This window comes from Coregonus clupeaformis, chromosome 16 (assembly GCF_020615455.1).
Source record: "Coregonus clupeaformis isolate EN_2021a chromosome 16, ASM2061545v1, whole genome shotgun sequence".
NCBI classification, from domain to species: domain Eukaryota; kingdom Metazoa; phylum Chordata; class Actinopteri; order Salmoniformes; family Salmonidae; genus Coregonus; species Coregonus clupeaformis.
This window is the reverse complement of record NC_059207.1, coordinates 6862371-6885272: the sequence shown is the minus strand read 5'-3', so window position 1 is coordinate 6885272 and position 22902 is coordinate 6862371. Positions and strand designations below refer to the sequence as shown.

Sequence of the window (22902 nt, the reverse complement as noted above, 5' to 3'; positions counted from 1 at the left end):
CTTAGCTAGCTAGCCATCTTGCTAACATTATCTAGTTAATGTTATCTGTTGCTGTTTTTTTAATTTTAATTTTTTTACTACATCGCATTCACGAGATTATCCAGCTGCTTCTGGAGCTGGATTTGTTATAAGCATTGATTTAGGGAGAACTTTGTCACCGATGGAAACCACTGGCATAGCTTTGAATTTGCTATCTATTGTTATCTCCACAAAGTTTTGGCATCTTCCATAAATTGGGTCCGTGAATCCGCCAGTTTATGCTTGATCCGAAAATGTGGTCAGAGGCTTCATATGGAGGGTGTGAGCAGAGCATGCAGAGGACAAATCGGTCTCTGTACCGAATCGCCCACATGTTGTAACAATGCGGAGGGCTCGGTGAGCTCCGCATTGACATGATTGGTTGATGGTAGGTGGGGCGGCAGGTCCAGTGTAAACACACTCACTTCCTTGACAACAGCTCTGCTCGGTGACTTCTGCAGAGGCCGTATCGCAGTAAATGCTGTACAGCCACTGCAGACAAAGATTGACCATGAAAAGCATTCAACTTTGCAGCGGTTTCTGATTAATAAATAATAATAAGCCATTTAGCAGACGCTTTTATCCAAAGCGACTTAGTCATGCGTGCATACATTTTTGTGTATGGGTGGTCCCGGGGATTGAACCCACTACCTTGGCGTTACAAGCGCCGTGCTCTACCAGCTGAGCTACAGAGGACCAATGCAATGCTGGTTGGTGGTAACATTCAAATAAAACCCAGCTAGGCAGAGATTATTTTATGTCATATCATAGGAATAGACCTGGCATTTTCACGAAGTGGGCAGTTCAGATTCGTCACTTCAAGCCCAAATATACATCTTACTTTGACTAAAACAATGACTTATTGACTTCAATCGTTGTGCAACATCATGGGTAAGCTCTGGCCAGTGTCTTTCAGCTCGAAAAATTTGATTTCTGCTGGTGTGGGCGTTTTTTAATGTTTTCCAGCTGTTCTGATACCCCGTAGCGAGGTTGCTATTGTTTCAGGTTGGGGGAGGTAATACTAGCTAGTAGCTAGGTGTTCTGCAGAGCAGACATCTGCAAGTGGCTGGTGCGGAAGCTTGCTAACGATAAGTGGAGGTGTTCTAATAGTTAGCTATCAAATGGCAAGATGTTAAAGTAAGCGTTGCAAGTAAGCATTCCACTGCTCCTTTTTATACCTACTGTAAAGTGAATACGTGATGAATACATTTTGAATTGTATTGAGATGGCTATTCAGCTAAAGTTGGCGATCTACTTTGCAAGCAGTTTGATTTGAGAACTGTTTAGCTAGTGAAAGCTGCAACTGTTTTGACATTTGTTTACAGTAGCTAGCTACTAGGCAATCGAATAAATCCTAAATATACAGTGCCTTGCAAAAGGAGCCTTGGATTTCTTCACATTTTAGTTTTGCAAAGTGGCATTTAATTGGCATTTTTTTTGTCAACAATCTACACAAAATACTGTCCGTGGAAGAATGATTTAACTCTTAAAATGTAGTTGTTGCATAACTATTTGGCCCCTTTGTTTAGGCAAGCCTAAATTATACTGAACAACTATATAAACGCAACATGTAAAGAATTTTTCCATATGCACAAAAAGCGTATTTCTCATTTTGTGCACAAATTTGTTTACATCCCTGTTAGTGAGCATTTATCCTTTGCCAAGATAATCCATCCACCTGACAGGTGTGGCATATCAAGAAGCTGATTAAACAGCATGATCATTACACAGGTGCACCTTGTGCTGGGGACAATAAAAGGCCACTCTAAATGAGCAGTTTTGTCACACAACACAATGCCACTGACGTCTCAAGTTTTGAGGGAGCGTGCAATTGGCATATGACTGCAGGAATGTCCACCAGAGCTGTTGCCAGATAATTGAATGTTCAACTCTACCATAAGCCGCTTCCAACGTTATTTTAGAGAATTTGGCAGGACGTCCAACCGGCCTCACAACCGCAGACCACGTGTAACCACGCCAGCCCAGGACCTCCCCATCCGGCTTCTTCACCTGCAGGACCGTCTGAGACCAGCCACCCGGACAGTTGCTGAAACTGGGTTTGCACAACTGAAGAATGTCTGAACAAACCGTCAGAAACCATCTCAGGGAAGCTCATCTGCGTGCTCGTCGTCCTCACCAGGGTCTTGACCTGACTGCAGTTCTGTGTCGTAACCGACATCAGTGGGCAAATGCTCACCTTCAATGGCGACTGGCACGCTGGAGAAGTGTGCTCTTCACGGATTAATCCCGGTTTCAACTGTACCAGGCAGATGGCGTCGTGTGGGCGAAAGGTTTGCTGATGTCAACGTTGTGAACAGAGTGCCCCATGGTGAGGTTATGGTAAGGGTAGGCATAAGCTACGGACAACGAACACAATTGCAATTTATCGATGGCAATTTGAATGCTCAGAGACCCGTGACGAAATCCAGAGCCCCATTGTCGTGCCCTTCATCTGCCGCCATCGCCTCATGTTTCAGCATGATGATGCACGGCCACATGTCGCAAGGATCTGTACTCAAACCTGGAAGCTGAAAATGTCCCAGTTCTTCAATGGCCTGCATACTGCCCAGACATGTCACCCATTGAATGTTTGGGATGCTCTGGATCGACGTGTAAAACAGCATGTTCCAGTTCCCACCAATATCCAGCAATTTTGGGACAAAATTCCACAGGCAACTCTATGCAAAGGATACGTCTCGCTGCACGAGGCAAATGGTGGTCACAGATACTGACTGGTTTTCTAATCCACACCTTTAAGGTATCTGTGACCAACCGATGCATATCTGTATTCCCAGCCATGTGAAATCTATAGATTAGTGCCTAATGAATTTATTTCAACTGTCAGATTTTCAGCAAAAGTTTTTTGTTCAGGAATACTGGCCTAATAATAGGTTGACATTATTTCATTTGTTTATTGAAATTCTACACGTTTTTGCTAATTTATAAAAATGTAGTAACTAAAATCTAGTCGCTGCATAAATATTCACCCCTTTTTGTTTAGGCAAGCCTAAATTAGTTCAGGAGTCAAATCTGTCTTAATCACATAAGTTACCATGACTTACTCTGTGTGAAATAACAGGGGTTAACATGATTTTCTAACGACTAACCCTTCCTCTGTCCCCCATACATACAACATCTGTAAGGTCCCTCATTCAAGTATTGAATTTCAAGCACCGACTCAACTACAAAGACCAGGAAGCTTTTTGAACGCCTTGTAAAGAAGGGCAGTGATTGGTAGATGGGTCACAATAACAAATCAGACATTGAATATGCACCACATGACCAAAAGTATGATATTGGGCGATTTTTAGGACTGGCTTGCAGTTCCAATTCAAATATTTTTGATGGGGTTGAGGTTAGGGCTCTGTGCAGGCCAGTCAAGTTCTTCCACACCAATCTCGACAAACCATTTCTGTATGGACCTCGCTTTGTGCACGGGGGCATTGTCATGCTGAAACGGGAAAGGGCCTTCCCCAAACTGTTGCTACAAAGTTGGAAGCACAGAATCGTCTAGAATGTCATTGAATGCTGTAGCGTTAAGATTTCCCTTCACTGGAACTTAGAGCCCAATACATTATTCCTCCTCCACCAAACTTTCCAGTTGGCACTATGCTTTCGGACAGGTAGCGTTCTCCTGGCATCCGCCAAACCCAGATTCATCCGTCGGACTGCCAGATGGTGAGACCTGGAGCTGTGTGCTCCATTTGTATACACGTCATCAACGGGTGTGGCTGAAATAGCAGAATCCACTAATTTTGGAGGGATATATATATCTAGTGTATAAAGTGTCTTTTTTTTAAGCATCATGGTCAAGTTTAATAATTGTGCTATGTATTAAACCACCCAGACAGATCAAAGATGGTCGTTCTTCTGAACTGAGCTGCGGGACAGGAAGGAAACTGCTCAGGCATGTTACCATAAAGGCCGTTTGGTGATTTTTAAAACCGCTACAGAGTTCAATGCTGTTATGGGAGAACTGAGAATGGATCAACATTGTAGTGTCTCCACAATAATGACCTAAATGACAGAGTGAAAAGAAGAATACAAATATACAGAATAAAAATATTCCAAGTACTGCTTCAAGGCATTGAAGTAATACTGCAAAAAAACACACAAAGGAATACACTTTTTGGCCTAAATGCAAAGCCTTATGTTTGGGGGCAGATCCAACACATCACATCACTGAGTAACTGCTGCCTTATTTTTAAGCATGGTGGTGTCTGAATCATGTTATGGGTATGCTTGACATCAGCAAATACTGGGGAGTTTTTCAGGAATAAAGCAACAGGATGGAGATTAGCAAAAAAAAAAAATGTAATGGCCAAATATTTCCCAATCCAGTTGTGTAAAGCACTTTGTAGACTTACCCAAGAAGAGACACCGCTGTAATTGATGCTAAAGGTGTTGCTAACATGTATTGACTCAGGGAGCTGAATACTTATCTAATCAAGATATACAGTGCATTCGGAAAGTATTCAGTCCCCTTGACTTTTTCCACATTTTGTTATGTTACAGCCTTATTCTAAAATGGATAACATTTAATGTTTTCCTCATCAATCTACACGCAATACTCCATAATGACCAAGCGAAAACAGGTTTTTAGAAATTAAAAAACAGATACCTTATTTACATAAGTATTCAGACCCTTTGCTATGAGACTCGAAATTGAGCTCAAGTGCATCTTGTTTCCATTGATCATCCTTGATGTTTCTACAACTTGATTGGAGTCCACCTGTGGTAAATTCAATTGATTGGACATGATCTGGAAAGGCACACACTGGTCTATATAAGGTCCCACAGTTGACAGTGCATGTCAGAGCAAAAACCAAGCCATGAGGTCGAAGGAATTGGAACCACCAAGACTCTTCTTAGAGCTGGCTGCCTGGCCAAAATTAGCAAAATTGGGAGAAGGGCCTTGGTCAGGGAGGTGACCAAGAAACAGATGGTCACTCTGACAGAGCTCTAGAGTTCCTCTGTGGAGATGGTTGTCCTTCTGGAAGGTTCTCCCATCTCTGCAGCACTCCACCAATCAGGCCTTTTATGGTAGAGTGGCCAGATGGTAGCCAATCCTCAGTAAACGCACATGACGGCCCACTTGGAGTTTGCCAAAAGGCAGCTAAAGGACTCTCAGACCATGAGAAACAAGATTATCTGGTCTGATGAAACCAAGATTGAACTCTTTGGCCTGAATGCCAAGCGTTACGTCTGGAGGAAACCTGGCACCATCCCTACGGTGAAGCATGGTGGTGGCAGCATCATGCTGTGGGGATGTTTTTCAGTGGCAGGGACTGGAAGACTAGTCAGGATCGAGGGAAAGATGAACAGAGCGAAGTATAGAGAGGGCTTTGATGAGAACCTGCTCCAGAGCGCTCAGGACCTCAGACTGGGGCGAAGGTTCACCTTCCAACAGGACCCCGACCCTAAGCACACAGCCAAGACATCGCAGGAGTGGCTTCGGGACAAGTCTTTGAATGTCCTTGAGAGGCCCAGCCAGAGCCCGGACTTGAACCCGATCTAACATCTCTGGAGAGACCTGAAAATAGACGTGCAGCGACGCTCCCCATCCAACCTGACAGAGCTTGAGAGGATCTTCAGAGAAGAATGGGAGAAACTCCCCAAATACAGGTGTGCCAAGCTTGTAGCGTCATACCCAAGAAGACTCGAGGCTGTAATCGCTGCCAAAGGTGCTTCAACAAAGTACTGAGGAAAGGGTTTCAATACTTATGTAAATGTCATATTTCAGAATATTTTTTTATAGATTTGCAAATATATCTAAACTTGTTTTTGTGTGTAGAGTTGAGAGAAAATAACAATTAAATACATTTTATAATAAGGCTGTAATGTAACAAAATGTGGAAAAGTTAAGTCTGAATACTTTCCGACTGCACTGTATTAGTGTTTTTTTTATTTAGCAACAACTAGATGAGTTATTTAATTTGTATTAATCTTTTATATAATTTCTTCCACTTTTGACATTTAGCATATTTTGTGTAGATTGAAATTGATTGTCAATTCTCACTTTAACACAAAATGTCAAATCTAAGCTGTCTTAATAATTGTTCTAAGACACTGTATCTTGCTGTCACCTTATCGTACATTAAACCTACCAAAAACACAGCTAGTCTAGAGGTGTGGATTTCCCTTCTGATTCATTTTGGTCTTGTCAGAAGAGCTGTGGTTTTGGACTCCCCCAGAAGGCATTTTGGTATCAGTATTATTCTAGCATATTGTCTGTGTATTAACCTACTGTTCCTTTATGAAATGCCCTGACATGGTCTGCTGTGCACAGTGAATGATTTGTATCCAAAACAACTTTGGTCGACAGTCTAGATGGCTGTTGTTGTACCAAGAGGATTGTGCCGTTAACCCATAAACACACAACCGTATTTACAAGGAAAAACAGTTTTAGGCCTATATTTAGTTGATAACGTTTCATTTACATTTTAGTTGTGGGGTGCTGTTCTTCTAAAAAAAAATGTTTTTCAGAGCAATTTTCCTCTTGTCTGTTTTTGAAATGCATGGAAAGCACATTTCCTGTAGCAGCAGCTTAGAGGTCATTGATGGAAAGCCAAGACTATTCTTCATGGCATTAACAGGCAGAGCATGGTGCCTCTTTCTGCCCCGTCAGCTTGCTGGCCACCAGACAAAACTCCATTGCCAACCCCGCCCCCCTTTCCTCTGTTGTCAGAGAGACCAACAGTGTGAAATCGTCCATAAGGAAATTAATAGGACAACGATACATTTTGTGTATAAAACTTTATAATTTCAAGTGACACAGATCGCTAATTTAAGCATTTATCTATCCGTTTTCCAGATTATGTTAAACCAGAAAAGGAAATGTGCTATTTTACTAACTGAGTCCGGCTTTACCTATGAGGAATCGGCACCAAACTACTTCTGACTAATTATCGGAGTTTCTCGACAGAATTTTATCCGACAGAATTGAGGGGGTCTGGCGTTTATGAAGTGAGTCGGCGTAACATTTTGCAGCTGTGATATGATGTGGTGTGAGTTGGAGCTGGTCTTCAAACTGTTCCATCTATTTTTGTACAAACTTGTAAACAAGACAATCCTACGGTGTTTGTGGATTTCATGTGGACCTAGTTTGGAGTTCATGACCAAAATGCGGTCTAGGTTACTCCATGTCTCTGCTACTTTGCAGTTGGCTGTTTGGGATCAGGAATGACTGAAACGTAGGATTTTTTAAAATGCTAAATCCACCTCTTATGTGGTGTGACGACAACGTCTGTTTTTGTTTCATCTTTTACTTATGCGTTTTCTGCACAGCTGCTTGCATCCCACAAATCTCACCCACGTGATTTGGAGTTGACTTCATGGTCTTCAAGGCATAGGAAGTAGTTCACTCGCCTTGTTACTCCAGGCCTCATCCTCGGACTGTTGTAATGTAACCAATATCTGTAAACCGTCCGAGTGTTGCCTTTAAAAAACAATATTTTACATGTTATTAGGATCCCCATTAGATGTTGCTAAAGCAGCAGCAACTCTTCCTGGGGTCCACATGAAACATGACATAATACAGAACATTTTAATAGACAAGGACAGAACTACACAGAGCTCCAAAAGTATTGTGACAGTGACACATTTGTGCTCTGTACTCCAGCACTTCGGATTTTGAAATGATAAATTGACGGAGGTTAAAGTGCAGACTGTCAGCTTTAATTTGAGGGTATTTTCCTCCATATCAAGTGAACCGTTTAGACATTTACAGTACTTGTTGTACAGTGTCTCCCTATTTTAGGTGTGTTAAAGTAGTAAAAAGTGTAGTATTTAGTCCCATATTCCTAGCACGCAATGACTACATCAAGCTTTTGACTCTACAAACTTCTTGGATGCGTTTTTTGTTTTGGTTGTGTTTCAGATTATTTTGTGCCCAGTAGAAATGAATGGTAAATAATGTCTTTGTCATATTTCTAAACACTTAATTAAAGTGACTGCTACCATGATTACGGATAATCCTGACAATGAGTGACAAAGTTAGATGCACAAATATCATACCCCCAAGACATGTTAACCTCTCACCATTACAGTAACAGGGGACATTAAAGTTTTTTTGGGGGGGTATGATATTTGTGCCTCTAACTTTCTCACTAAATAAACTTAACTCCGAGCAAGGCTTCAATCTTAAAGGGACCTCGGGGAATGCTGTGTCTTTGTTTTTAGACACTTGACTGCTATTCAACCAGGTTCTCCATATGGATCGAACTGCAGCTTCTGGTAAGCGTAACTAGCTGCTAACTCTAGCAGGCTTGTAACTCCAATACAACACATTACTGAGTACCAGTGGTGGCTGCATCATGTTATGGGTATGCTTGTAATCGTTAAGGACTGGAGTTTTTCAGGAAAAAACAATTAATGGAATGGAGCTAAGCACAGGCAATATCCTAGAGGAAAACCAGGTTGTCTACTTTCCACCAGACACTGGGAGATTAATTCTCAGTTCAGCTGGAAAATAACCTAAAACACAAGGCTAAATCTACACTGGAGTTGCTTACCAAGAAGACTGAATGTTTGAGTGGCCGAGTTACAGTTTAGACTTAAATCATCCACTTCAAAATCTATGGCAAGACCTGAAAATGGCTGTCTAGCAATGATCAACAACCAATTTGACCGAGCTTGAAGAGTTGAGAAGATTAATGGGTAAATGTTGAAAGCTCTTTAGACTTACCCAGAAATACTCAGTTGTAATTGCTGCCAAAGGTGCTTCTATAAAGTATTGACTCAGAGGTGTGAATACTTAAGTAAATGAGTCTGGCCAATTGAGCCTGTAATCGAACCCACAATTGCTGATGCTCTAGATCAGGGTTGTCAAACTCAATTCCTGGACACTCGGTCTGCGGGTTTTCGCTCCTCCCTTGTACTTGATTGATCAATTAAGGTAATTGATTTGTTAGGAACTCCTCTCACCTGGTTGTCTAGGTCTTAATTGGACACGCATTGACAGGAAATAACAAAAACCAGCATACACATGGCCCTCCGGGAATTGAGTTTGACACCCCTGCTCCAGATACTCAACTAGTCTCAAGAAGGCCAGTTTTATTGCTTCTTTAATCAGCACAACAGTTTTCAGCTGTGCTAACATAATTGCAAAAGGGGTTTCTAATGATCAATTAGCCTTTTAAAATAAAACTTGGATTAGCAAACACAACAGTATATACAGCTGCGGAAAAGATTGAGACCACTGCAACATTATCAGTTTCTCTGGTTTTACTATTTATAGGTATGTGTTTGGGTAACAATAACATTTTTGTTTTATTCTATAAACTACTGAAAACATTTATCCCAAATTCCAAATAAAAATATTGTTATTTAGAGCATTTATTTGCAGAAAATGACAACTGGTCAAAATAACAAAAAAGATGCAGTGTTGTCAGACCTCGAATAATGCAAAGAAAATAAGTTATGTTCATTTTTAAACAACACAATAGTAATGTTTTAACTTAGGAAGAGTTCAGAAATCAATATTTGGTGGGATAACCCTGATTTTCAATCACAGCTTTCATGCGTCTTGGCATGCTCTCCACCAGTCTTTCACATTGATGTTGGGTGACTTTATGCCTCTCCTGGCGCAAAAATTCAAGCAGCTCGGCTTTGTTTGATGTCTTGTGACCATCCATCTTCCTCTTGATCACATTCCAGAAATGTTCAATGGGGTTCAGGTCTGGAGATTGGGCTGGCCATGACAGTCTTGATCTGGTGGTCCTCCATCCACACCTTGATTGACCTGGCTGTGTGGCATGGCGCATTGTCCTGCTGGAAAAACCAATCCTCAAGAGTTGGGGAACAATGTCAGAGCAAAAGGAAGCAAGTTTTCTTCCAGGACAACCTTGTACGTGGCTTGATTCATGCGTCCTTCACAAAGACAAATCTGCCCGATTCCAGCCTGGCTGAAGCATCCCCAGATCATCACCGATCCTCCACCAAATTTCACAGTGGGTGCGAGACACTGTGGCTTGTAGGCCTCTCCAGGTCTCCGTCTAACCATTAGACGACCAGGTGTTGGGCAAAGCTGAAAATTGGACTCATCAGAGAAGATGACCTTACTCCAGTCCTCTACGTTCCAATCCTTATGGTCTTTTGCAAACCTCAGCCTGGCTCTTCTTTGCTTCTCATTGATGAAGGGCTTTTTTCTAGCTTTGCACGACTTCAGCCCTGCCCATAGGAGCCTGTTTCAAACCGTCCTCGCCGTGCACTTCACTCCAGTTGCCATTAGCCATTATTTTTGTAGGTCACTTGATGTCATCCTACGGTTGTTGAGTGCCATTCGAATGAGTTGGCGGTCATCCCGGTCAGTAGAGAGTCGTTTTCGCCCTCTGCCGGTCTGTAGCTTTGTTGTCCCCAATGTCTGCTGCTTGACCTTGATCTTATGAACCGCCGTTTTTTGAAATTTTAAGGATGGAAGCAACCTGACGCTCACTGTATCCCTCTGCCAGTAAAGCCAGAATTGAACCCTTTTCCTCACTCAACTTTCCTTTTCAACTCTTTTGGCATGGTCAATAGTTATTTTTTGATTAATATTACTTTTGAGGTACTATTGGCACTGTTTTTGCCATCCAGCTGGTCCTATTGCAAGAGGATAGTGATGACCACAGCAGCGGTTTTTATACTTTTCCTCATTAAATAAGATTTGGTTCAGGTGATCACCTAATCAGTACCTAATTCAGTAGAATGAGGTGTGCCTGTGTTGGAATTCAACAGACACTGGAATGGAATGGCTTATCATACATTTGCAGTGGTCTCTTAATTTTTTCCACCGCTGTGTACATACATACATACATACATACATACATACATACATACGCGTGTGTATGTTTTAATCCATTTTGAATTCAGGCTGTTATACAACAATGTGGAATAAGTCAAGGGATATGAAAACTTTCTGAAGGCTACAAATATCTGTGACGTGTAAAAAGCCATCCCCCGCCCCCACTTCGGCCTATCAGATCACGTCTCTCTGTTCCTACTCCCTGCAAGGACTACAGACCTATCACAGACTACAAAGACATCCAGATGTGTGGTGCCCAAACGCCTCCCTCCCAGATGAGCTTAACACATTCTATGCCCGCTTCGAGGCAGACAATGCCGAGCCATCCAGGACGACTCGTTGCTCCGGACGACCAGGTACTTTCGCTCTCCAAAGCTGCCGTGAGAAACTTTCGCGTTATTACTCACAAAGCCACCGGCCCAGATGGCATCCGGTTTCAAGGACACCATTACAGTGCCCAAGGAAAAACAAGGTGACATGGCCAAATGACTGTCACACTCACCTCGGTCATCATGAAGTGCTTCGAGAGGCTGGCCATGGCCCACATCAAGGCCAGCATACCAGGCACACTGGACCCAATCCAATTTGCCTATCGCTCCAACAGATCCATGGAAGATGCCATTTGCTATTCACACTGCCGTAACACATCTGGACAAGAGGAACACTTTATGTGAGAATGCTGTTCATTGACTACAGTTCAGCATTCAACACTGTTGTTCCCTCCAACCTCAGAGCCCCGGGTCTGGACACCACCCTCTGCAACTAGATTCAGGTCTTCCTGATGGGCAGACCACAGGCTGTGAGGATTGGGAACAACACCTACTCCACACTGACTCTTAACACAGGGGGCCCCCCAGGGGTGTGCCCTCTGCTGTACACCCACGACTGCGTGGCTTTGAGTAACAGCAACTCTTCCAAGTTTGCTGACGACACCACTTGTAGGCCTGATGATCAACGACGAGTCGGCCTATAGAAAGTAGGTAAGTGAACTGGCATTGTGGTGCCAGGACAAAAACCTCTCCCTCAACGTCAGCAAGAGTTGATTTGTTAACTTCAGAAAGCCGAGGGAACATGCCCCGACCCACATCAACGGCCATGCCACCCCGGCCCCTCTCCAAATATTACTGCTGCAGCATTGAGCGTCCTGACTGGTTACATCACGGTCTGGTACAGGAATGTCTCTGTCTACCACGTTGCCCTCCAGCAGGTGGTGAAGATGGCCCAGGACATCACTCGGACCATGCTCCCACCCGTCCCAGGACATCACTCGGACCATGCTCCCACCCGTCCCAGGACATCACTCGGACCATGCTCCCACCCGTCCCAGGACATCACTCGGACCATGCTCCCACCCGTCCCAGGACATCACTCGGACCATGCTCCCACCCGTCCCAGGACATCACTCGGACCATGCTCCCACCCGTCCCAGGACATCACTCGGACCATGCTCCCACCCGTCCCAGGACATCACTCGGACCGTGCTCCCACCCGTCCCAGGACATCTACTCGAAACAGTGCCTGACATGCTGACCACACCGGCCGTGTTCGAGCGTTGCAAAATAAATGTACACATGAAATTATTGAATAAACATGCATCCAAACTGCTCGCTCGTGTCAACGAGCGAACGTTTGCGTAGGCAGGCGCTAAAATGGAACTTGGTTCTATTTTAGACACTTGACGTGCTGCAAGTCCTGCCTCTGCCGTCTCCTAATTTGGCTTTTAGACTCATATACCCACGTGAGTGATTGAAAGATGGCGGTCCACACTTCAGTCCAGTTGGTTGCCAACGCCATTTAAAATCCACAGAAGAAGACTGAACTAGAAGAGATTACTAGAAACGAACTAGGTTTCCCCTTTTTTTTAATCTGTGGATTAATTGTAAGAATAGAGAACACATGATTTTGTGTGACTCAAAATGGGTTGATATTCTACGAAGATCCAGCAAAAAAGGACCTTGTACGTAAAATAACAACCCAATGTTTTATCTCCCAGGACAAATTAGCAAGCAAGCAACAGCAAGCTAGCTAGCTAAATGTCCACACATTTACATGTTGTGTTCATATTTTTTCTGTAGTTTGATGGTTGTAGCCATCAATTGTCCTATTAACGACTAAGGAACATGTCTGTCGGCCCTGGTTAAAGAAAATTGTGATAAATAAAGAAAGTATACCAGGTTAATTTAAGGATCAGAACATTGACAGCCGTGCCATATAGATTGCAAAATAGCTGAAGAGATTTTTGACGTACCGATTCCATGGCACTGATATACGCAAAACGACACCGGATTCAAAACGTATAATCTTTTTATTTAAATTATTATACAAAATTCTTGCAACCAAATATTATGTTATTTATATGGGGGATACAACCTTCCCAGCTCTGCAGATTTTGCTGCGAAGAGACAATCATTTAGATAATTTGTTTTGGTACTGTCCATATGTAGCTTGTTTTTGGTCACAGGTCCAGGAATGGATAGCACTACTGGGTGATCTGAAAAGTCATAGTCAATCGATCAATAATATAATAGTACTTTTAGCAAAAATGTTTATTTTCAATTTACAATCTGTAGAAACAATGAGAATAGAAGGGTTCAGAACTTTTGTGAAACGGCACAGATGAAAAATATATGGCAAAGAGAAATCCAATATGGATGGTGTTAAGAGATGGAAGGGTTTGAACTAATAACTAATGTAAAACATACTGTGTCAGTAAAACGTACATAGGTTAACTTTTGTGAAAGAGCACAGTTTGAAAGAGATGGCATATAGAAGCAAACCAGATGGACATCATGAAAATGATCGGAGAGGTTGAGGGTAGAGGAAGTTCAGGAATAAAAACAAACAAAATATAATTATTGTAGAATTTGACTGTCCATAAAATGTATATAGTATGTATGGGCTGGAAGTAGAGGCCTAAGCGTTGTTGTTCACTAGTTTACTCCAATTAGGGAAGGGGTTGCGGGGTTGGAAAGTAATAAAGGGGAATATATTTTTTTAAAGGATATGTATGTATGTATGTATGTGTATGTATGTACTCTACCGTTCAAAAGTTTGGGGTCACTTAGAAATGTCATTGTTTTCGAAAGAAAAGCAATTTTTTTGTCCATTAAAATAACATCAAATTGATCAGAAATACAGTGTAGACATTGTTAATGTTGTACAAGCTCCCTCACGACGCCAGGACAGCGGAGACACTCACCACCTTCCGGAGACACTTGAAACCCCACCTCTTTAAGGAATACCTGGGATAGGATCAAGTAATCCTTCTACCCCCCCTTACCCCACCCCAAAGAAAGAAAAAAAAAAAACATATTGTAAAGTGGTTATCCCACTGGCTATAAGGTGAATGCACCAATTTGTAAGTCGCTCTGGATAAGAGCGTCTGCTAAATGGGGTGGTGGGGTTAGAAAGTAATAAAGGGAAAAATGTGTGTGTGTGTGTGTGTGTATATATATATATTGTGATGTCATGAGAGGCTGTGTCCTGGAGGGACGTTACATCCCCCTGAGGTGGCTGCAAACCCAGACAGCTATGGCTCCATCTGCTGGTATGGTCGGGAACTCCAACCCTCTATGGCCAATCTTCCCACGCAGCTGAAACCAATCAGGAGCTGATGAGCTGAAGGTTTGTTGAAGGGAAGAGACACACTGGGGGTGAGTGTGTGGGGGTGAAGAGACACAGTCTCCAACCTGGGCTCTCTGGAGGACAAGAGTGCTGCACGTCCACTTCCAGGAGGAATATAAGGATTTGGAGATACTTACCTTTGGGGAAATACTCACCTTTGGATATATGCACCTGTGGAAATACGTGTGGGACATTTGGAAGGACGTTTTGCTGGGTTGGCCACTAGCTGCAACGTGGAATACAGTAAGACTGGGGAAAAGTTATTTGAGCGAGTGAGAGTTATGATTTTGGATGTGGAAGAGACATCCCTGAACTGGTAACCCTTAAAGAGCCACAAGAGAACAGAATTGTGTTATACTTTCGTTAGTTTCCCAAGACCTTTAATAAAATCCTTGTTTTGGTTGAACCTGGTCTCCTTGCACTACTTGAGCAATCCCGCTGAAAGCTGTGTAGCCTCTCGTGACATCACAATATATATATATATTTTTTTTTTTTTTTCAAGATATATGTACACTGTTCAAAAAAATAAAGGGAACACTAAAATAACACATCCTAGATCTGAATGAATTAAATAATCTTATTAAATACTTTTTTCTTTACATAGTTGAATGTGCTGACAACAATCACACAAAAATTATCAATGGAAATCAAATGTATCAACCCATGGAGGTCTGGATTTGGAGTCACCCTCAAAATTAAAGTGGAAAACCACACTACAGGCTGATCCAACTTTGATGTAATGTCCTTAAAACAAGTCAAAATGAGGCTCAGTAGTGTGTGTGTGTGTGTGTGTGTGGCCTCCACGTGCCTGTATGACCTCCCTACAACGCCTGGGCATGCTCCTGATGAGGTGGCGGATGGTCTCCTGAGGGATCTCCTCCCAGACCTGGACTAAAGCATCCGCCAACTCCTGGACAGTCTGTGGTGCAACGTGGCGTTGGTGGATGGAGCGAGACATGATGTCCCAGATGTGCTCAATTGGATTCAGGTCTGGGGAACGGGCGGGCCAGTCCATAGCATCAATGCCTTCCTCTTGCAGGAACTGCTGACACACTCCAGCCACATGAGGTCTAGCATTGTCTTGCATTAGGAGGAACCCAGGGCCAACCGCACCAGCATATGGTCTCACAAGGGGTCTGAGGATCTCATCTCGGTACCTAATGGCAGTCAGGCTACCTCTGGCGAGCACATGGAGGGCTGTGCGGCCCCCCAAAGAAATGCCACCCCACACCATGACTGACCCACCGCCAAACCGGTCATGCTGGAGGATGTTGCAGGCAGCAGAACGTTCTCCACGGCGTCTCCAGACTCTGTCACGTCTCACGTGCTCAGTGTGAACCTGCTTTCATCTGTGAAGAGCACAGGGCGCCAGTGGCGAATTTGCCAATCTTGGTGTTCTCTGGCAAATGCCAAACATCCTGCACGGTGTTGGGCTGTAAGCACAACCCCCACCTGTGGATGTCGGGCCCTCATACCACCCTCATGGAGTCTGTTTCTGACCGTTTGAGCAGACACATGCACATTTGTGGCCTGCTGGAGGTCATTTTGCAGGGCTCTGGCAGTGCTCCTCCTTGCACAAAGGCGGAGGTAGCAGTCCTGCTGCTGGGTTGTTGCCCTCCTACGGCCTCCTCCACGTCTCCTGATGTACTGGCCTGTCTCCTGGTAGCGCCTCCATGCTCTGGACACTACGCTGACAGACACAGCAAACCTTCTTGCCACAGCTCGCATTGATGTGCCATCCTGGATGAGCTGCACTACCTGAGCCACTTGTGTGGATTGTAGACTCCGTCTCATGCTACCACTAGAGTGAAAGCACCGCCAGCATTCAAAAGTGACCAAAACATCAGCCAGGAAGCATAGGAACTGAGAAGTGGTCTGTGGTCACCACCTGCAAAACCAGTCCTTTATTGGGGGTGTCTTGCTAATTGCCTATAATTTCCACCTGTTGTCTATTCCATTTGCACAACAGCATGTGAAATGTATTGTCAATCAGTGTTGCTTCCTAAGTGGACAGTTTGATTTCACAGAAGTGTGATTAACTTGGAGTTACATTGTGTTGTTTTAAGTGTTCCCTTTATTTTTTTGAGCAGTGTGTATATACAGTACCAGTCAAAAGTTTGGACACCTACTCATTCCATGGTTTTTCTTTATTTGTACTATTTTCTACATTGTAGAATAATAGTGAAGACATAAACTATGAAATAATACATATGGACTCATGTAGTAACCCAAAAAGTGTTAAACAAATCAAAATATTTTATATTTGAAATTCTTCAAATAACCACCCTTTGCCTTGATGACAGCGTTGCACCCATCTGGTTTGCGCTTAGTGGGACCATCATTTGTTTTTCAACAGGACAATGACCCATCACATCTCCAGGCTGTGTAAGGGCTATTTGACCAAGAAGGAGAGTGATGGAGTGCTGGATCAGATGACCTGGCCTCCACAATCACCCGACCTCAACCCAATTTGAGATGGTTTGGGATGAGTTGGACCGCAGAGTGAAGGAAAAGCAGCCAACAAGGGCTCAGCATATGTGGGAACTCCTTCAAGACTGTTGGAAAAGCATTCCAGGTGAAGCTGGTTGAGAGAGTGCAAAGCTGTCATCAAGGCAAAGGGTGGCTACTTTGCAGAATCTAAAATATATTTTGATTTGTTTAACATCTTTTTGTTTACTACATGATTCCATATGTGTTATTTCATAGTTTTGATGTCTTCACTATTATTCTACAATGGAGTGTTTCCCAAAGCTGATCGGTTTATTGATCCCCTCGCCACTCTCTGGAAGTCACCCTCAGAGTTTCGTCAGCAACACGTGACAATGGAGGGCCCTCCAAGCGAGTTGGTAGGGGAAAGGGGGTTATTTGGGATTCACCGTTTAATTGGCGCATTTCTAACTAGGAACTAGTTCTGTACGATGTCGAGTGGTGGGGTCGATAAACTATTATTGAAAATGAAATACAGAAATATTTACATAAGTTTTTGACAGCGATTACAGCTGAGTCTTTCTGGGTAAGTCTCTCGTAAGCGCTTTGCACACCTGAATTGTGCAACATTTTGCCAATTTTTTTCTTTTTAAAATACTTCAAGCTCTGTCAAGTTGGTTGTTGATTATTGCTAGACAGCCATTTTCAAGTCTTGCCATAGATTTTCAAGTAGATTTAAGTCAAAGCTGTACCTCGGCCACTCAGGAACATTCACTGTCTTACATTTTTTACATTTACATTTTAGTCATTTAGCAGACGCTCTTATCCAGAGCGACTTACAGTTAGTGAATACATATTTTTTTATTTTTTTTATTTTTTTTATACTGGCCCCCCGTGGAAATCGAACCCACAACCCTGGCGTTGCAAACGCCATGCTCTATCAACCGAGCTACATCCCTGCCGGCCATTCCCTCCCCTACCCTGGACGACGCTGGGCCAATTGTGCGCCGCCCATGAGTCTCCCGGTCGCGGCCGGCTGCGACAGAGCCTGGATTTGAACCAGGATCTCTAGTGGCACAGTTAGCACTGCGATGCAGTGCCTTAGACCACTGCACCACTCAGGCGTCTTCTTGGTAAGCAACCCCAGTGTAGATTTGGCCTTGCGTTTTAGGTTATTGTCCTGCTGAAATGTGAATTCCTCTCCCAGTGTCTGGTGGAAAGCAGACTGAACCAGGTTTTCCTCTAGGATTTTGCCTGTGCTTAGCTCCATTCCGTTTGTTTTTTTTATCCTGAAGAACTCCCCAGAATTACAAGCATGCATACCCATAACATGATGCAGCCACCACTATGCTTGAAAATATGGATATGAAAATGTGGTACTCCGTAATGTATTGAATTTGTATTCCGGACAAAGTTATTTGCTTTGCCATGTTTTTGCAATATTACTTAAGTGCCTTGTTGCAAACAGGATGCACGTTTTGGAATATTTTGTATTCTGTACAGGCTTCCTTTTCACTCTGTCCATTAGGTTAGTATTGTGGAGTAACTACAATGTTGTTGATCCATCCTCAGTTTTCTCCTATCACAGCCATTAAACTCTAATAGTTTAAAGTCACCATTGGCCTCATGGTGAAATCCCTGAGCGGTTTCCTTCCTCTCCGGCAACTGAGTTAGGAAGAAAGCCTGTATCTTTTGTAGTAAGTGGGTGTATTGATACACCAACCAAAGTGTAATTAATAACTTCAACATGCTCAAAGGGATATTCAATGTCTGTTTTTTTGTTGTTTTTTTTTCACCTACCAATAGGTGCCATTTTGCAAAGCATTGGAAAACCTCTTTGTGGTTGAATCTGTGTTTGAAATTCACTGCTCGACTGAGGGACCTTATAATTATCTGTGTGTGTGTGTGGTATAGCGAAAAAGTAGTCATTCAAAAATCATGTTAAACACTATTCCCCACAGTGAGTCCATGCAACTTATGTGACTTGTTAAGCACATTTGTACTCCTGGACTGATTTAGGCTTGCCATAACAAAGGGGTTAGATACTTTTTGACTTAAGACATTTCAGCTTTGAATTTTTACTTAATTTGTGAACATTTTGAGAAGCATAATTCCACTTTGACAGTATGGGGTTGTGTGTGGGCGTGGGCAGGCCAGTAACAAAAAATCTACATTTCATCCATTTGAAATTCGGCTGTAACACAACAAACTTAGCAAATAGTCAAGGGGTGTGAATACTTTCTGAAGGCACTGTATGTTGACATATTTACGCCGACATCACCCCAGTGTACCAGAGCAAGACTGAAGCACAAAGAAACAACACATTGTCTCCTCTTTGCATCCAAGCAGCCCTTGGCAGCTGATTCCGATTGGGCCAAATACATTTACAAGAGCGATAGGTATGCTATGTTTTTGGTTAGCCGCAGATATGTGCCCATTCTAGGGGTTTCAGCACCTTGTTAAAGTGTTAGAGCCATGTTTCGAACTTCCCTCTTGCACACATTTTCAGCCAATTGGTACTACCCGCTCTATATAAGCAAGCAAAGCCGAAGTTTTCAATTAATTGGGCAATGCACCCACGCTTACCGAACAGTGACAGCCCATCACATTACCCCCTGTGTGGGAGATGTACCGCGCTACAGACACGCTACAGACACACACAAGTGTTCATCTGGCACTGAAGGAGGCAGTGTCATGATGCGTTCGTAACCAAGTGGGAAATGTACCACGTACGACAGAAAAATCCACTTGAACGGCCCTCCAACTGGTAATTACTAGTGGGAAGCAATCATCCTGATCTCCCGCTTCTCCTACATGGTGACTTCTGACTTCACCCGCTAAGGAAATGGCGTCTATAACAATTTTCGGCAGTTAAATGCAACAACAAAACAGTCTTTTATAAAAAGGAATCTATTAATGTGTTTTTTTTTAACTCTATCATTTGTTTACAAGCATGATACTGTACTTTTAGTTTGTTTGACGCAGCTTGTTGGCCATTTAGTCGATCAGCGTTTCTCAACGAGTTCAAAGCACATCCGTATTGCTACATTCCCACATGGTACGAACTAGGCTTGGGTGGTGTCTCCCGAGTGGTGCAGTGGTTTAAGGCACTGCATCGCAGTGCTAGCTGTGCCACTAGAGATCCTGGTTCGAATCCAGGCTGTGTCGCAGCCGGCCGCGACCGGGAGACCCATGGGGCGGCGCGCAATTGGCCCAGCGTCGTCCAGGGTAGGGGAGGGAATGGCCGGCAGGGATGTAGCTCAGTTGATAGAGCATGGCGTTTGCAACGCCAGGGTTGTGGGTTCGATTCCCACAGGGGGTATGAAAAAAATAATAATGTAAGTCGCTCTGGATAAGAGCGTCTGCTAAATGATGTAAAATGTAAATACCGTATACTATATATACCAGGGTATTTGAAAAATACCGCCACTACCATTTGAAACTTTCGTATGTTTTTTTGTTGTTGTTTTTTTACATTTTAATATTTGTAACTACAGTGAGGGGGGAAAAAGTATTTGATCCCCCTGCTGATTTTGTACGTTTGCCCACTGACAAAATAAATAATCAGTCTATAATTTTAATGGTAGGTTTATTTGAACAGTGAGAGACAGAATAACAACAAAAAAATCCAGAAAAACGCATGTCAAAAATGTTATAAATTGATTTGCATTTTAATGAGGGAAATAAGTATTTGACCCCCTCTCAATCAGAAAGATTTCTGGATCCCAGGTGTCTTTTTATACAGGTAACGAGCTGAGATTAGGAGCACACTCTTAAAGGGAGTGCTCCTAATCTCAGTGTGTTGCCTGTATAAAAGACACCTGTCCACAGAAGCAATCAATCAATCAGATTTCAAACTCTCCACCATGGCCAAGACCAAAGAGCTATCCAAGGATGTCAGGGACAAGATTGTAGACCTACACAAGGCTGGAATGGGCTACAAGACCATCGCCAAGCAGCTTGGTGAGAAGGTGACAACAGTTGGTGTGATTATTCTCAAATGGAAGAAACACAAAAGAACTGTCAATCTCCCTCGGCCTGGGGCTCCATGCAAGATCTCACCTCGTGGAGTTGCAATGATCATGAGAACGGTGAGGAATCAGCCCAGAACTACACAGGAGGATCTTGTCAATGATCTCAAGGCAGCTGGGACCATAGTCGCCAAGAAAACAATTGGTAACACACTACGCCGTGAAGGACTGAAATCCTGCAGCGCCCGCAAGGTCCCCCTGCTCAAGAAAGCACATATATACATGCCCGTCTGAAGTTTGCCAATGAACATCTGAATGATTCAGAGGAGAACTGGGTGAAAGTGTTGTGGTCAGATGAGACCAAAATGGAGCTCTTTGGCATCAACTCAACTCGCCGTGTTTGGAGGAGGAGGAATGCTGCCTATGACCCCAAGAACACCATCCCCGCTGTCAAACATGGAGGTGGAAACATTATGCTTTGGTGGTGTTTTTCTGCTAAGGGGACAGGACAACTTCACCGCATCAAAGGGACGATGGACGGGGCCATGTACCGTCAAATCTTGGGTGAGAACCTCCTTCCCTCAGCCAGGGCATTGAAAATGGGTCGTGGATGGGTATTCCAGCATGACAATGACCCAAAACACACGGCCAAGGCAACAAAGGAGTGGCTCAAGAAGAAGCACATTAAAGTCCTGGAGTGGCCTAGCCAGTCTCCAGACCTTAATCCCATAGAAAATCTGTGGAGGGAGCTGAAGGTTCGAGTTTCCAAATGTCAGCCTCAACCTTAATGACTTGGAGAAGATCTGCAAAGAGGAGTGGGACAAAATCCCTCCTGAGATGTGTGCAAACCTGGTGGCCAACTACAAGAAACGTCTGACCTCTGTGATTGCCAACAAGGGTTTTGCCACCAAGTACTAAGTCATGTTTTGCAGGGGTCAAATACTTACTTCCTTCATTTAAAATGCAAATCAATTTATAACATTTTTGACATGCGCCTTTCTGGATTATTTTGTTGTTATTCTGTCTCTCACTGTTCAAATAAACCTACCATTAAAATTATAGACTGATCATGTCTTTGTCAGTGGGCAAACGTACAAAATCAGCAGGGGATCAAATACTTTTTTCCCTCACTGTACTTTTTAAGTAATTTACCTGCCGTCAATTTGTGCAATATGTTAAGAGATAAAGAAGATTACGTTCTTCATTTCACCTGCCACATGCTTTTTCATTACGACGCTTACCAGTAGTCCCCAGTCAGGTGGTGTTTGTTTTAAAAGCACACAACGCCGAGAGACCTCGCAGCATGCGCCAGGTGATCTAATTACAATATGGAAATCACAACTTTAATAATTGCCAGCTGGATAAGTCTAAAATGTGTTTAATGCACTGCAGTTGTGCATTTGGTTTGCTAATTTAGTAGCTAGTTTGCTAAGTGGTTAGCTTATTCCCAAATCAAGCATTCGCTTGGTAACTGGCTGAATCCCCTCCTGGATCAGGAGCCTTGCTGGCTATTATTATAAAAATAATAATTGTGAGTAGCATTTTTGAGTTACTTGTATAGTTTTAGGTCAGACACTGTAAAATGTTGAGTAGCATTGCGCTCATTAGCATTCTCCATGGGATTTTACATGCGCTTGTTAGCATTGCTAACCTTCGGATTACGGAGTATCAGTGGGGTTTGAAAACCGCCCCTGTTGTGTTCAGTGCCGGTATTACCGACTATCCCGGAATGGCACCATGCATACAGCCTCAGTACTGACTTTCTTTCTCTCAGCAGCCACCTGGTCCCTCTGTCCCTCTGTCTCTCCAGTCAGCAGCCACCTGGTCCCTCTGTCCCTCTGTCCCTCTGTCCCTCTGTCCCTCTGTCTCCCCAGTCAGCAGCCACCTGGTCCCTCTGTCCCTCTGTCTCTCCAGTCAGCAGCCACCTGGTCCCTCTGTCCCTCTGTCCCTCTGTCCCTCTGTCTCCCCAGTCAGCAGCCACCTGGTCCCTCTGTCCCTCTGTCCCTCTGTCCCTCTGTCTCCCCAGTCAGCAGCCACCTGGTCTCTCTGTCCCTCTGTCTCTCCAGTCAGCAGCCACCT

At 43.5% G+C, this 22902-nt stretch overlaps 1 protein-coding gene across 1 annotated transcript in view; it reads left to right on the top strand.

Moving 5' to 3' along the window:
- Nucleotides 1–22902, top strand: part of zfr (zinc finger RNA binding protein) — a 77769-nt gene that overhangs the window by 733 nt on the left and 54134 nt on the right.